This window comes from Cydia pomonella, chromosome 13 (assembly GCF_033807575.1).
Source record: "Cydia pomonella isolate Wapato2018A chromosome 13, ilCydPomo1, whole genome shotgun sequence".
NCBI classification, from domain to species: domain Eukaryota; kingdom Metazoa; phylum Arthropoda; class Insecta; order Lepidoptera; family Tortricidae; genus Cydia; species Cydia pomonella.
In genome coordinates this window covers 1,764,738-1,778,849 of record NC_084715.1, presented here as the reverse complement: position 1 = coordinate 1,778,849, position 14,112 = coordinate 1,764,738, and positions in this window count along the sequence as shown.

The window sequence follows — 14,112 nt, the reverse complement described above, 5'->3', positions numbered from 1 at the left end:
CTCAATATGCGATTAAGTCCCGTTTCTCTTCTTCTATTTCCTCGCGTTGCCCCAGCATTTTTACCACGGCTCTTGGGCGCCTGGGGTCCGCTAGACAACTAATCCCAAGATTTGGCGTAGGCTACAGTTTTTACGAAAGTGACTGCCATCTGATCTTCCAACGAGGATAAACTAGGCCTTGTTGGGATTATTCCGGTTTCCTCACGATGTTATCCTTCACCGAAAAGCGACAGGTAAATATCAAATGATATTTCGTACATAAGTTCCGAAAAACTCATTGGTACGAGCCGGGGTTTGAACCCGCGACCACCGGATTGCAAGTCGCACGCTCTTACCGCTAGGCCACCAGCGCTCTGTCTCGATTAAGTCCCGTTTCTATAATTTAATAATAAAGGGTGTCCCGGAAGTAAAGAGACAACTTTCAAAGTCTTACTGGCTGAAAATTTTATTAAAACTAAAGTAAAGTTTTGGTGTCATTGCTTCTATGGTTTCATTGTCTGTCATTTCAGCACATCTTTTACAATATTTGACACGTAAAAATACTTTGTCTCTAATTGCCAAAAATTTGCAATGTTTGATATTTTTGCATATGAACCATTTTTTACATTACAAATATTGTTAACGATTTGCTGATAATTCGTGAAACGGAAAACGATTATCAAGCCCGACATCGGGACTGACTTCGGGCCCGATATCGGGAAGTCTGGATGTAATTGGCCCTATAGTGGAATCGGCGACGTATGGTGGAATCCTTCAAATTGTTTTTTGCGTCCAACTCGTCCAAGCCACCTCATCCAGAACGTACGAGTAGGGATTAATGTGATTATATGTTCTTTGACCTCATCATTTATATTGAGTGCAGGTCTAATTTAAAGATGAGACCCGCGGTGGATTGTCAAAGAAAATTTTGTAGCCACGGTTGTGTTTTTTTTTTTAATATTTGTTACTCCATAACTCCGTCATTACTTTAACGTGGTACGCAAGTAAGTATAACGGGTTGGCACTGATTGACTAGCAGACTAGAAGTTATCTTTTCGCGGATTAGCAAAGTAATATTTTTTTAAATTTACCTCCGACGCTTCGAGAACGGCGTTATCCCCGTGGCCTCGGAGAAGACTGGCTAAAGTTATCAACATCTTCTAGCCGCGCGAGTTTTTTATGTTAAATCTCAATATGCGATTAAGTCCCGTTTCTCTTCTTCTATTTCCTCGCGTTGCCCCAGCATTTTTACCACGGCTCTTGGGCGCCTGGGGTCCGCTAGACAACTAATCCCAAGATTTGGCGTAGGCTACAGTTTTTACGAAAGTGACTGCCATCTGATCTTCCAACGAGGATAAACTAGGCCTTGTTGGGATTATTCCGGTATCCTCACGATGTTATCCTTCACCGAAAAGCGACAGGTAAATATCAAATGATATTTCGTACATAAGTTCCGAAAAACTCATTGGTACGAGCCGGGGTTTGAACCCGCGACCACCGGATTGCAAGTCGCACGCTCTTACCGCTAGGCCACCAGCGCTCTCTGTCTCGATTAAGTCCCGTTTCTATAATTTAATAATATTTAAAAAACGTGAAAGTTTAAATCAGAATTTTATTTATTTATCACCGCCTTAAACTAACCAACCCTGCCAAACACCAGACCACATCCAAACCCATAAACCTCCATTGGTACCAGTTACCATAAGAAAACCATAGATTGGGAGCCTAATGGCTCCGAAGTTGGTAAATAGTTGCAAACTTTGGCAGTTAAATAAAAATTGCCGATTTTATTGAATCGACTTTCTTCAAAATGAATTGAATTTGATTTAGGGCTTCGAGGTTACATTTTTAACCGACTTACAAAAGATGTTAATTATAAATATTTGGTAATAGGTGTAGTGAATAATTTCGAGCGGCATCTTTTCGAACAATGGCGCCATACCTTTGTCCTATGCTCTAGTAGATGGCGCCACTTTATGATATTTAATAAATTTAACACATATCAGTGAAAGAATAAAAGTCAAATGGCGTTCTAAAAGTTTTAATCACGCGTCGAAAGATGGCAGTAAATTTACTGTGGCTACAAAGTTTACTTTGACAATCCACCCCTATAGGGACCGTGCGCGTTAGAGGGTCTGCCATTTTTTGGCCTGAATCGAAACCATTAAAAAAAAACATTTATTTCAGACCGATAAGATCCATAATTTTTGTTAGTAACAGGAAAATAATTCTTACACCCTACGTTAGTACCAATTAATTTACATAAAACTAAATTAAAATTAAATCATCCAGCTCATTTAGCCTTGCCTATCAACACGTCTACCCAGTAGCTCGTAAGATGGCAATCAAGGCGTTCAGCCAACGTCCTTAGGAGGCTGTTGCTACTGCCGCGCACGCGTGTCAGCAGAGACGCGTACAACAGATAAACATGTACATTTATTCGTCACGTGTCTTCTTGTGCATAGTAGGTCCTGCCATCTTGTGGGCTACATCGGAACAATAAACATCACATTTGCGCCTCGCGCCAAAAATCTGACAGCTGTGCTGCCTCCTACAGTTCATGCACGCTCCCTATTATGAATTCTCTTTGCCTCTACCCTCTACCTATTGGTACTCGTAGGTATATAAACAAAGCAATATTAATATATTCATGTAATATCCATGTGGTGGCGTTCTCTCGTTTCGGAGGCCAAGATTCTTTTTGGATCGCTGAGCCAAAGCAGTTAGTTGTAATATCCATACGTTTCACTGGCACATTTGTAGTATATTGGTGTGTAAGACGAATGCAATTAAATTAATATCAAAACAATATCATATTTCTGAGATCTCAATATGCCTCCAGTTAAGCTCATATTCGCAGGGCGATATCACCCGATTCATATCCATTATTACTAATCGCAACCAATCAATTAATTATGTTTCCTTATTAATAACCCGTAGAAGACCGATATTCTGAGATATATTAAATACCTACGTAGGATATATTGAAAATTGGGCGTAGTCGTATATAATACGTCCATAGTATATATTATGTACTATGTACAAATAAATTTGTAAAAACCCCAAAAAAATATCGAACAGCGAACTTGGTTGACTCATTGCCGCGCGTCTAGCAGAATGAGAAAGAAAGCAGAAAAGGCCTCTGACCACTTTTGACCCCCCATAACTTTATAATATGTATATATTTGACCTTGTCAAGTGTTTACCCACTGATTTGACGACCAGTTTGGCCTAGTGGTTAGTGACCCTGCCTACGAAGCCGATGGTCCCGGGTTTAAATCCTGGTAAGGGCATTTATTCGTGTGATGAGCATGGATATTTGTTCCTGAGTTATGGGTGTTTTCTATGTATTTAAGTATTTATAAATGAGAGAAACACAATGTTAATACCAAATAACATCTTTATTGTGCCATAAACCTACAACTAGACAGGGTGGATAATAGTACAGTGCTATATTTAATCATTAATTGATTCTCTTATTAAATACAACACGTAAGCAACCTTAGCAAGTTCAAACATAATCTATACAGTTACTTTATTTTAATTAATTGATATGCATAGCAAAAGGCAACATTAGCTAATTAATACCTATAATCAAGATAATCAATACTTAATCTGATACTTCTTTACAACTCGACGGCTGGTTAGCGAAATAATGCTCCGTTGGCTGCGTCAGGGTATTTATTAACGACGATGTGACGTCACCGGAACAGGTCTTGACGCCGTTCTTGTTGAGACCGCTCGAACTGGCAGTTTTGCTGCTTGAATAACAGTCGGCGACTACATAAATATTTATATATTGTATTTATCATTGTTTAAGTACCCTCAACACAAGCCTTATTGAGGTGACTGTGGGACTTATTCAATTTGTGTAATAATGTCCTATAATATTTATTATTATATTTATTTATTATTATTTATTATTTCAACTTGTTATGTATTGTGTTTCGTCGTCGCGTGACTTGCCGAGTCGCATAGAGTGGCAAATTACATAGCTAGTCATTTTATGCGATGAAAGAACGTTTTGCATGATAGGAGCTGTGGTCTAAGGGGCTTTGAAGTAACTTGTTTTTCAGTTAGATCTCACTTTTATGAGCGTTCGTATGTTTTTAGTGGGATCGACTGTACCCGGGTCAAAATTATTTACGTTATCTTATTTTTGTCCTCAAAAAATGTGACGGAGTGTAGCTTGTTGTGTAGCTTGATCTTTAGTTAAAATTTAATCAAGAAAACATGTAATAACAGTCGACTTTATTTATTTATTTGATACAAGACACCAATACAAGTGTGACAGAGTGGTCAGAAAAAAGACACGAAAATAATTTTGACCCAACCCTAGCATATCATTAAATTGTTAAATTGGCGTCTGCGTGGTGGCTTTGGCTCTGCGTACGTTTCCCAAACCACCGGAGAAAGGGGCTCGGGACCTGCTCCGAGCCCTCCTACATAAGGCAGAAGAAGACAACTATCACTCGGATGACGCCGATACAGGCTCGACGCACACGCCAGCCTAAGCTGCCGGCACCGAAACCTGGCCCCGCTTAAACGGTATCACCGGGCTAGGGGTCGCGGGGTTGGATAACGGCCGGTAGCGATAAAGCTAGCCCACACCAGAGGGCATACTTACGTACGAACTAACAAGTGCGGCAGTGGCAACACGTCGAACGTGGTTCGCGGTAGGTCCTCTGATCGCACAGTCGTCCGCAAAACGACGGCGAATGACCGCCCCACACGGTGGGGCGCGAATGGACGGACACAGTCTCCACAGCAGGGATGCGGAAGAGACCTCTCACACCCTCATCCAAGGAAGGGTGTCGAATGAAACCCACACACACACGTTTCTCAAATGGTCTCAAACTTATTTCAGGGTAATACTTTAATAATACTTCGATCTTAAACGGAGTTGTGGAATAGAATGAGCTGATAAAGTTTTCAAAGTAACGAAAGTTGGTGAATATGCAGTTCACTAAGAATTACTTTGCACTTTCAGAAGATCTCAGAAATTTCAGAAACCGTTTCCAGTTTTCATAGTTACTTCGCATTTACCGTTAATAATAGGTGCTAAGTTTTGAAATGGGGTGGAGTGTGTTACTAGTTGAAAAACTAAACTAAAACCCAGGTGCTTATTTCTTGTTATTATTCGGTCTCATCAGCCAGGCGACAAACTATGCTATAGGTAAAAAACTTAAGTAAGTCACCTGTTGTATGTAGTTGTGACGTGTTCGAATAGACAATACATGTTTAAAAGACACACACAAACAAAACAAATGTCTATTCGAACACGTCACAACTACATACAAGGTGACTTACTGAATTTTTTTACCTATACTAGTTTGTTAGAGCACTCTTGTACCACTTTATACTTAGTATCGTGCTTGGTAGATGTCCCATGGAAAGAGCTTATACATACTAACCACAAACGTATGTTTGGTAATTTTAAATGCCATAAAACTAAATAAATATTATAGGACATTATTACACAAATTGACTAAGCCCCACAGTAAGCTCAAGAAGGATTGTGTTGTGGGTACTCAGACAACGATATATATAATATACAAATACTTAAATGCATAGAAAACACTCATGCCTCAGGAACAAATATCCGTGCTCATCATACAAATGAATGCCCTTACGGGGATTTGAAGCCAGATCCATCGGCTTCATAGGCAGGGTCACTCACTAGGCCAGACCGGTCGTACCTAGGATCTGAACTAGGATTTAAAAGAGTGACCCAGGCGACCGTAAGCCGTAACCATGGTAACGAGTGACAAGAAAAAGTTGATTAGATTTAACTTTAATTTAACTTTTTCTTCTCACTCGTTACCAAATTAGAGTTCTAAAAAAAAACATATTTAAGATCAGTCGTTAACGTGTATTTCGACATTTAGATTCATTTTGCGGTTTTAAGATTATTTAGTTCGGTTTAGTTTAGTTTTATTAGTTTTGATCATAATGCTTATCGATAAATATTTATTTTTGTTAAAATGAATAAAGCCAGTCTTGAAAATGCCAAATACGGCAAGTCCAGCAATAATCAAATATCAGTAAAAAAATCCTTTGACAATCCTGACAACTATCAGTCGTTTTTGGCATCTAAAGGTTTAAAAAGCGCCGTAAACGCTATCTCCACAAACATTCAATTATATTACACCGAATTCAGCTCAAATCCATTGGCATTCGTCCCAAAATATTACTCTAGAAGTAAAATGGGAATCCAGCCATTTCATTCGACATTAATAACTAAAAAAAGGTTCAATCAGTTTAGTTTCAATCCGACAAACAAATCTGGGTTTCGTGGGCTTTCTTAAGATGGGAAAATGGCGGAGGATAAAGTTGAGACAAACTTTAAGGGTTCTCACGTTCACTTAATTTCAATTTAAATAAAACTATTTTAAAACGTGACTGCTTTTGGAGTTTATTCCTCAAGTATCGATTTTCATATTATGCCCGGTTATACCTAGCTCGAGGTATAAAACAAAGAGCATATAATCACTACGATAAATACGTAGAACATACGTTACGTTATGATTCGTGCGCAACTTATCTTGCGCATCCCCTAGCAACGGATGTTAACAAATAAGTCTGTCAATTGGGTACTTGCACATTTTTTTTTTTTTTTATTTATTACAGGTAAAACACAATTACAGAATATTTGATCAAAAAGTATCGTTAAACCACAATGGTTTGTCTCGATACTCACATGTTGAATATTATAACAAAATTTTGTTAAATCGATAGAAAATAAGCCAATCTCAGTATAAAAATTATACTGAGATTATAAAAAAATACATAGCTACAAAATATGAAAAAAAAATTTTTTTGTCCTTCAAAAATAGAAAAAAAAATGGTACCATTCGATTCCGTACATTTTATTGAAAAATAAATTGTATGACAACTATACACATAAACGCAATATTTCAGGGTCAAAATGGCCATTTCCTTGATCTTCCATACATTTAGGACAGACTTATATACTGTGACGTCACATCATGTTATCATTTTGTTAGAGGCGTTTCAATCGTCGAGTGCGAGCGTCAGACTTTAATTCTCATTTCTGACTTTTGTGTTGCTTAAATGCCATGAGTCCCATATAGACATTTGATCCTCAGGAAAATCAAGAGCGTTTGACATTATTTACAAAAAACTGTCAAGTAGCCAATTTGCGGAATTTGCATATCTTTACACATGTTGCAAGTGCTCGACATTGCGACTAGTTTACTCAGTTCCAGTTAAGGGGAAAGGTGACGGCCACTTCTCAATACAAACGTATTCCCCGTTTTCCTCTCTTGACAAATTGGAAAATATTTTTTCATAATCTGATGTAAATTAACTATAGCTATGCCCCTACCTTTGAATTTTTTAGTTTTTCTGATTATTGTATAAATTAGGAGGGAAAAATCGTTTTCATACAATTTTTTAAATGCTGTGAACTCTAACAATAATAAAAAAAATCGAAAAAAAAATCAAACATAAGCTAGGGGTATAGCTGTGGTCGATATACAATAAATTGTGTCAAACTATTTTCAATAATGTTAATATCCTACATTTAGATGAAAAGGCGATTTCGCACAGGTCTTCCACATTCGTTTTAAATAAGGTTTATTTTTTAAAAAGTCGAAAAACATGACAGTTAACTTTCCTAATTATAAATTAAAAGAATAAGCTCTTACCTTGTTGATCCCTAAACAATATGCAGCCGCCTTGTTGCAATCTCGACAATAATAAGATCGGTTTTAATCTCCGAATCGGCTCGCGCTGACGCGGCATTCGGCGATAGGGATGGCTGCTATCCATTGTTCTAAAACATAAGGTAAGGTCGGGTTACTTTGATCCAACGGGAGGTAACATTGGCCCAGAAGGGTCTCATAAAAATCATGCTAAGATATGACATGACAATATGCTATAATTTTAATGCATGAATGAAATCTGCACCGAATTACCATTGGTCATAGTTACCCTCTAGGGCCTATGTAACCCCATTTTACGGTATATACACGGTGTAACACGAGGAAACCGAACGATTTAAACAGTGTATTTCTGATCACATTTAGAGACTAAAATGTCATATAAACTTTTGTGGATTTCGCCTAGTTTCAGAGTTAATATCAATAAAAAAAAACATGTTATTGTTACTTAGTGCAAAACGCCTTTTTGATGGTGATGATGCCATTATGGGGCGCAGTCTAGATATACTTATTGACAGATGTAAAAAATTACAATTAACCTTTGCAAAGATTAGGTTTTACAAAAAAAATTCGTTACATACCATTTTCAGCGCCAGTTTTATCATAACATTAGCTTTTTATGTACAAATATACAAAAATTGGAAAAAAAAAATTTTTTTTGGCGTAATTTACGTAAAATCATATAACCGTCGTTTGTCCTACTTTTGGCCTCAGAATGACGTGGTTAAAATCTTTTGGGTTCCTCCTAAATATATAGCAACACACCTTTGTTACCATAGAAACAAGAAAGTGCTGCTATATATTTGGTCCCCTCATCAGTCATTATCTGGTGCTGACTGTACATTATATAATTAAATGCCATTTTTTACAAGTTTTTATTTAGGTAACTTGCAATGTAACTACTTATGTATGTTTGTATGGGTCAAATCTTGCAAGTTAAATTTGACCAACTTCCCTACTTCCAATGAAGCTGAATATTTGCATACATATGTAAGTGGGTGACAATGTAATATTATGGTACCATCGAGCTGATCTGATGATGGAGGCAGGAGGTGGTAGGAACTCTGTGATAAAACAACGGAACCTAATTATGTTTGGGGTTTTTCGAATTGTCTTGATGAGTATTAGTTGCCTGTGGAAGAAAAAGTACAGTCAGCGTTAAAACCTTGTACCAAAAATGATTTTTTTGCCAAAAACTTATTTATATGCAGGACGCTTATTCACATAAAAATAAAAAAACCCTAACGCAATGAAACGGATAAATCAATATTGATAAAATATGCATAGGTACCAAAGAGCGATAGAAAACCTGCTTTCAAAAAAAGATCTCCAAATCGGTTTACCCCATTCAGAGCTACGGTGTCACAGACACACACACATGTCAGTAAAACTTGTAACACCCGTGGTTTAGCGTCGGGGGTTAAAATGGCTCAAAACGAATTCATAACATTAACAGTTTAAAATGCCATTTTTAAAATTATTACAATATTTTATGGCCATAGAGGAATTCGTGGAAATTACAAAAGCCGAAAAACTGAGGGCCTACCGCGAACCACGTTCGACGTGTTGCCTCCCTATTACACTTACGTACGAATTTACAAGAGCGACAGAGAGGCAACACGTCGAACGTGGTTCGCGGTAGGTCCTCTGCTCGCAATGCTAGCATAGTTCAATTACGGCGTTCCGTTATTTTATGTTTTCATAATGAATTCCAGTTTGATTTAAGAGGAAAGAGGACGGCCGATTCTCCATACAAACGTAGTCCCCATTTTCCTCTCTGGAGATTGATATTTTGGATAAAATTGTGACATAATTTCATATAATTTGATGTATATTAACCTCAGCTATGCCCCTACGTTTGAGTTTTTCCGAATTTTGTATTATTATAAAAATTAGGATCGAAAAATAGATTACATACAAAATTTTAAATTCTTTTAACTCCTATAATAATTAAGAGGAAAGGGGACGGTCAAGTTTTCCTCTGGTTATTGACAAATTGGAAAATATTTTTACATAATTTGATGTAGATTAACAATAGCTATGACCCTACGTTTGAATTTTTTAGTTTTTCTGATTATTATACAAATTAGGAAGAAAAAACCGTTTTCATACAATTTTTTAAATGCTGTGAACTCTTATAATAATAAAAAAATCGATAAAAATCAAACACATAAGCTAGGCTAGCTGTGGTTGATATACAACAAATTGTGTCAAAATATTTTCAATAATGTTCATATCCAGAGAGAAAAATGAGGACTACGTTTGTATGAAAAGGCGATTTCGCGCGGGTCCTCCATTTTCCTCTTAACCATTTTTATTATGACGCTTAACCCTTTCGTGTACGTGTTTACGAGTTGGGTGGTTATTTTTGCAGTTTCACGTCAGCAGATATATTTTGAATGCAATGACATATACCTATAAGGACTGGCCTTACAGCCCTTACAGGCAATAAGAATGGGGCCAGTACAGCGGTGTCACGCACACGAATTCGAGCCAATCGTGTAGTCTAACGCCACAACGCGATTGGTTGATGAGCTCGCATAACGCGCGCGATTGGTCGCAACTAGTTACGTTAGACTGCACGATTAGCTCGAATTCGTGAGTGACACCACTGAACTAGCACAATGTTTGAATGCAAATGATTGCTTTTGAAAATTAAGAAGAGTTTCCTTAATTATGGATCCCTTTACCAGAGCGGGGTTGTTACAAAGATTAGAATCAATCTTTAATAATCTAGTTTTTGACAATATCCAATGGGGCTAGCAACTCTCAAAGGTTTTTTATAGATGGCACTAGTGATTCCGTTACGAATCATGCTGTCCCTTTCTAATTTATAGCTATTTAGGGTTGTCAAAATTCAATTTATTATCTTATCTGTGGTTGTGCACGCAAAGGGACGTCAAGTCGTACTTATAATTGCTCGGAGCAATGCTGAGTCGAACTGAGCCGAGGCTGTCCGAAAGGATCTGTCCCCCCCCCTGGCTAGCTTGATCTTTGTAAGATTGTTCCTAATATAAAAAAAAAATATTAAAAATAAAATGTAAATGTCAGACAAATAGCCCTGCACTAGCGACACCTGTTAAGAGCCCTCGGCATTGACTTATCCACGTCCGCCGCAGCACTTTACGGCTCTCAGCTCGTTCACGATTCACCGAGATTGCATTCAAGTGTTAAAGGGTTTAGTTTAGACTGCCTTCTAAACATTAAATAATTAATTGCGGTTATATCGAAAATAAACGTTGTGTTTGCCCACTACTCTGTATCTTTTAGTATTTAAATAAAATTTTCGGGTAGTTATAAAATGTATTGGTTAACGACCACCGGTTTGGCCTAGTGGGTAGTGACCCTGCCTAAGAAGCTGATGGTCTAAGGTTCAAATCCTGGTAAGGGCATTTGTTCCTGAGTCATGGGTGTTTTCTATGTATTTTCTATGTATTCCCTTTTATTTAAATGCAATAATAGCTCAGAATTCACAACTCAAAAATATTTTTTCCACGGTAAAAAAATGGCTTAGTGACCATAATTTAGAAATTAATTTGAATAAAACTAAAATTATACAATTTAAACCGGTACAAAAAAAGCGGCCAAGTGCGAGTCGGACTCGCCCATGAAGGGTTCCGTACCATTTATGACGTATTAAAAAAAACTACTTACTAGATCTGGTTCAAACCAATTTTCGGTGGAAGTTTGCATGGTAATGTATATCATATATTTTTTTTAGATTTTTCATTCTGTTATTTTAGAAGTTACAGGGGGGGGGGACACACATTTTTTCACTTTGGAAGTGTCTCTCGCGCAAACTATTCAGTTTAGAAAAAAATGATATTAGAAACCTAAATATCATTTTTGAAGACCTATCCCTAGATACCTCACACGTATGGGTTTGATGAAAAAAATTTTTTTTTTAATTTTTATGACGTATTAAAAAAAAACTACTTACTAGATCTCGTTCAAACCAATTTTCGGTGGAAGTTTGCATGGGAATGTATATCATATATTTTTTTTAGATTTTTCATTCTGTTATTTTAGAAGTTACGGGGGGGGGGGACACACTTTTTACCACTTTGGAAGTGTCTCTCGCGCAAACTATTCAGTTTAGAAAAAAATGATATTAGAAACCTCAATATCATTTTTACAGACCTATCCATAGATACCCCACACGTATGGGTTTGATGAAAAAAGATTTTTTGAGTTTAAGGGCCTACTAAAGCCGCGAATACCGGTTCGTAAGCCACGCCCGCTAGCTTCCTCACTCCCCGCTAGCACGCACACATGGAAGCGCTCCGCGGAGTCCGCGGCGCACGTGAAGGTGAAAGCTCCATCTAGCGTTACAAAAGTTAACTACGATTATACGCGGTCGGCCAGAAACTTAATTCTTAGAAAATAAAAAAGATGGCGTTATTACTTGCTACTAGAAAATAAAAAAATATATTGTTGTAAATTGTAATAAATCTGAGACTACAATATAGCCAATTTTTATTGTTGATTTTTGGAAGATGTTAATAGTATAGTTAATTGTAAGTATAATTTGTTAGTTAGTTACCTTGTTAGTTATCATATTTTATTTAGTAATATATTGTTGAGGCAGGAAATACAGGGTGCCGTTTTCCGACGACCAATTTTTCGGATGATAGTGAATCACAGTTGTCAGTGGTAACTACCTACATATAAAAAAGAAAAAAGTAAGTAATATGGTAACAACGAAAACTACCAAAAAAAAGTGAAGTAAGTATTTTTATTACGCTGAAATATGTAATATTTAACTAATAACTTTTAAACAATTACTTAAACAATCAGGGTGATTCTTAAATTGTGTCCAGAAAAATATTTTTTCATAAAAGCTTTTTATGTTACGTATAAAAAGCATTTTTTGATGCATATGGTCAAGCTTAATACCCTCAGGAAAGGTAAATAAAATGAGTACATAATCACGGCTGTCACAAAGTGTCCCTCAGTCGTGACGTTTCGGCATTTTGGCGGCCAACTCCACTATTTTGAATTATACAATATTTTTAATATAGCCTAAGTTACTCCCATGACTACGACACATCGAATGACAGCTCATACGTTGAAATTCGTCAAACTAGCGCTGTAGAGCGTGACAAAGAATCGGATACACATCATACATCCACATAAACGCGGAAACCATTTTTCTGCTTTGGCAGTTGGGCAATAATAACAAATGAACGTAGCTAAAAAAATCCATTTCTAAAGAGTGAATATGCCTCTTAATTAATCAAACGAATTGAGAATGTCACGACCACGTGTCTATATGTCACGAACGTGGATTCAAAAGTCCGTGGCGGGGACAGAATTGAGGCCACTGTCGTGACAATTTGAAACATGTTCGGTATTACCTAAAAATTACCTTTGACTTTGCAAATATTAAATAATTAGCTCAATCTCGAATGTATTAGGTATATCTTATGTTACAAACAATAACGTGAAATGAGTACAGACTTTTAAAACTCAAACACGGCGGTGACGCGTTAAGGTTGACCTTTTTTTTTAATTAACACATATAAACAATTTTCGACAACACTTCTCCCTTCAGCCATTTGCAAATATGACACCAACACAGTATTGCTGTTCTAAAAAAATAGCGTTAAAAAGGCTGCCAGACGTAAAGGTAACTTTCTATTTCTACCGAGTACTGCATGTTTATGTTACCACGCGCGGCGGTGACACGAAAACTGATCACAAGATGTATGTTATTAAAATTGTTATAAAGTCGTTATATATCCATACAATTTATAAACCGTATTGTGGAATAAGTGTAAGTGTTAACATTTGATATAAAATTCTTCCAAAATCACTTTCAAAGAAAAATAAAATATCATAAAATCCGAGGAAGTCACACTACACGTTCCGTGACATTTCGAACTTCTTAATATGTTTCTAATAAATGCTCTTAGGATATTAGGTTGACATAAAACTAGAGGTAAATTACTAAGTATATTGATATTCAGTTTACTTATTTTCTTAAAAATATATGCTATTCTTACAGGTAACACAAAATTGACGTATGTATTTATGATTGTTATTTTGACTGTTTTTAATTTAAGTTAATTTGTATTGTATTTTCGTTTGTTTGTGATGTAATTGTGGGTCTTTCACCTGAAATAAACGATTTCATAATATCGTTCCCCTGGCTTTGGTTCACTGTGATTTTCATTCCCGTGTGTTTTGATATAAAATGTATTCTTCATGGGCATGTACAATGTTAAATCATATGTCAAGTAAATGATTATTAACTTTCATGGATTAAGTAAAAATGATCGTAATCATAACAGTTGATCAAAGACATACTTATTTCTTTTCCCCTGGTTCTCATTCCATGCCTTTGGACTGGGGTTTCAACTAAAATCAACGTTTGGCACTTCGTTCTATAGATCTTAAAAATAACATTAAGTTGCTAAGAGCGTTCTATGATTCAGTGTATTATTTT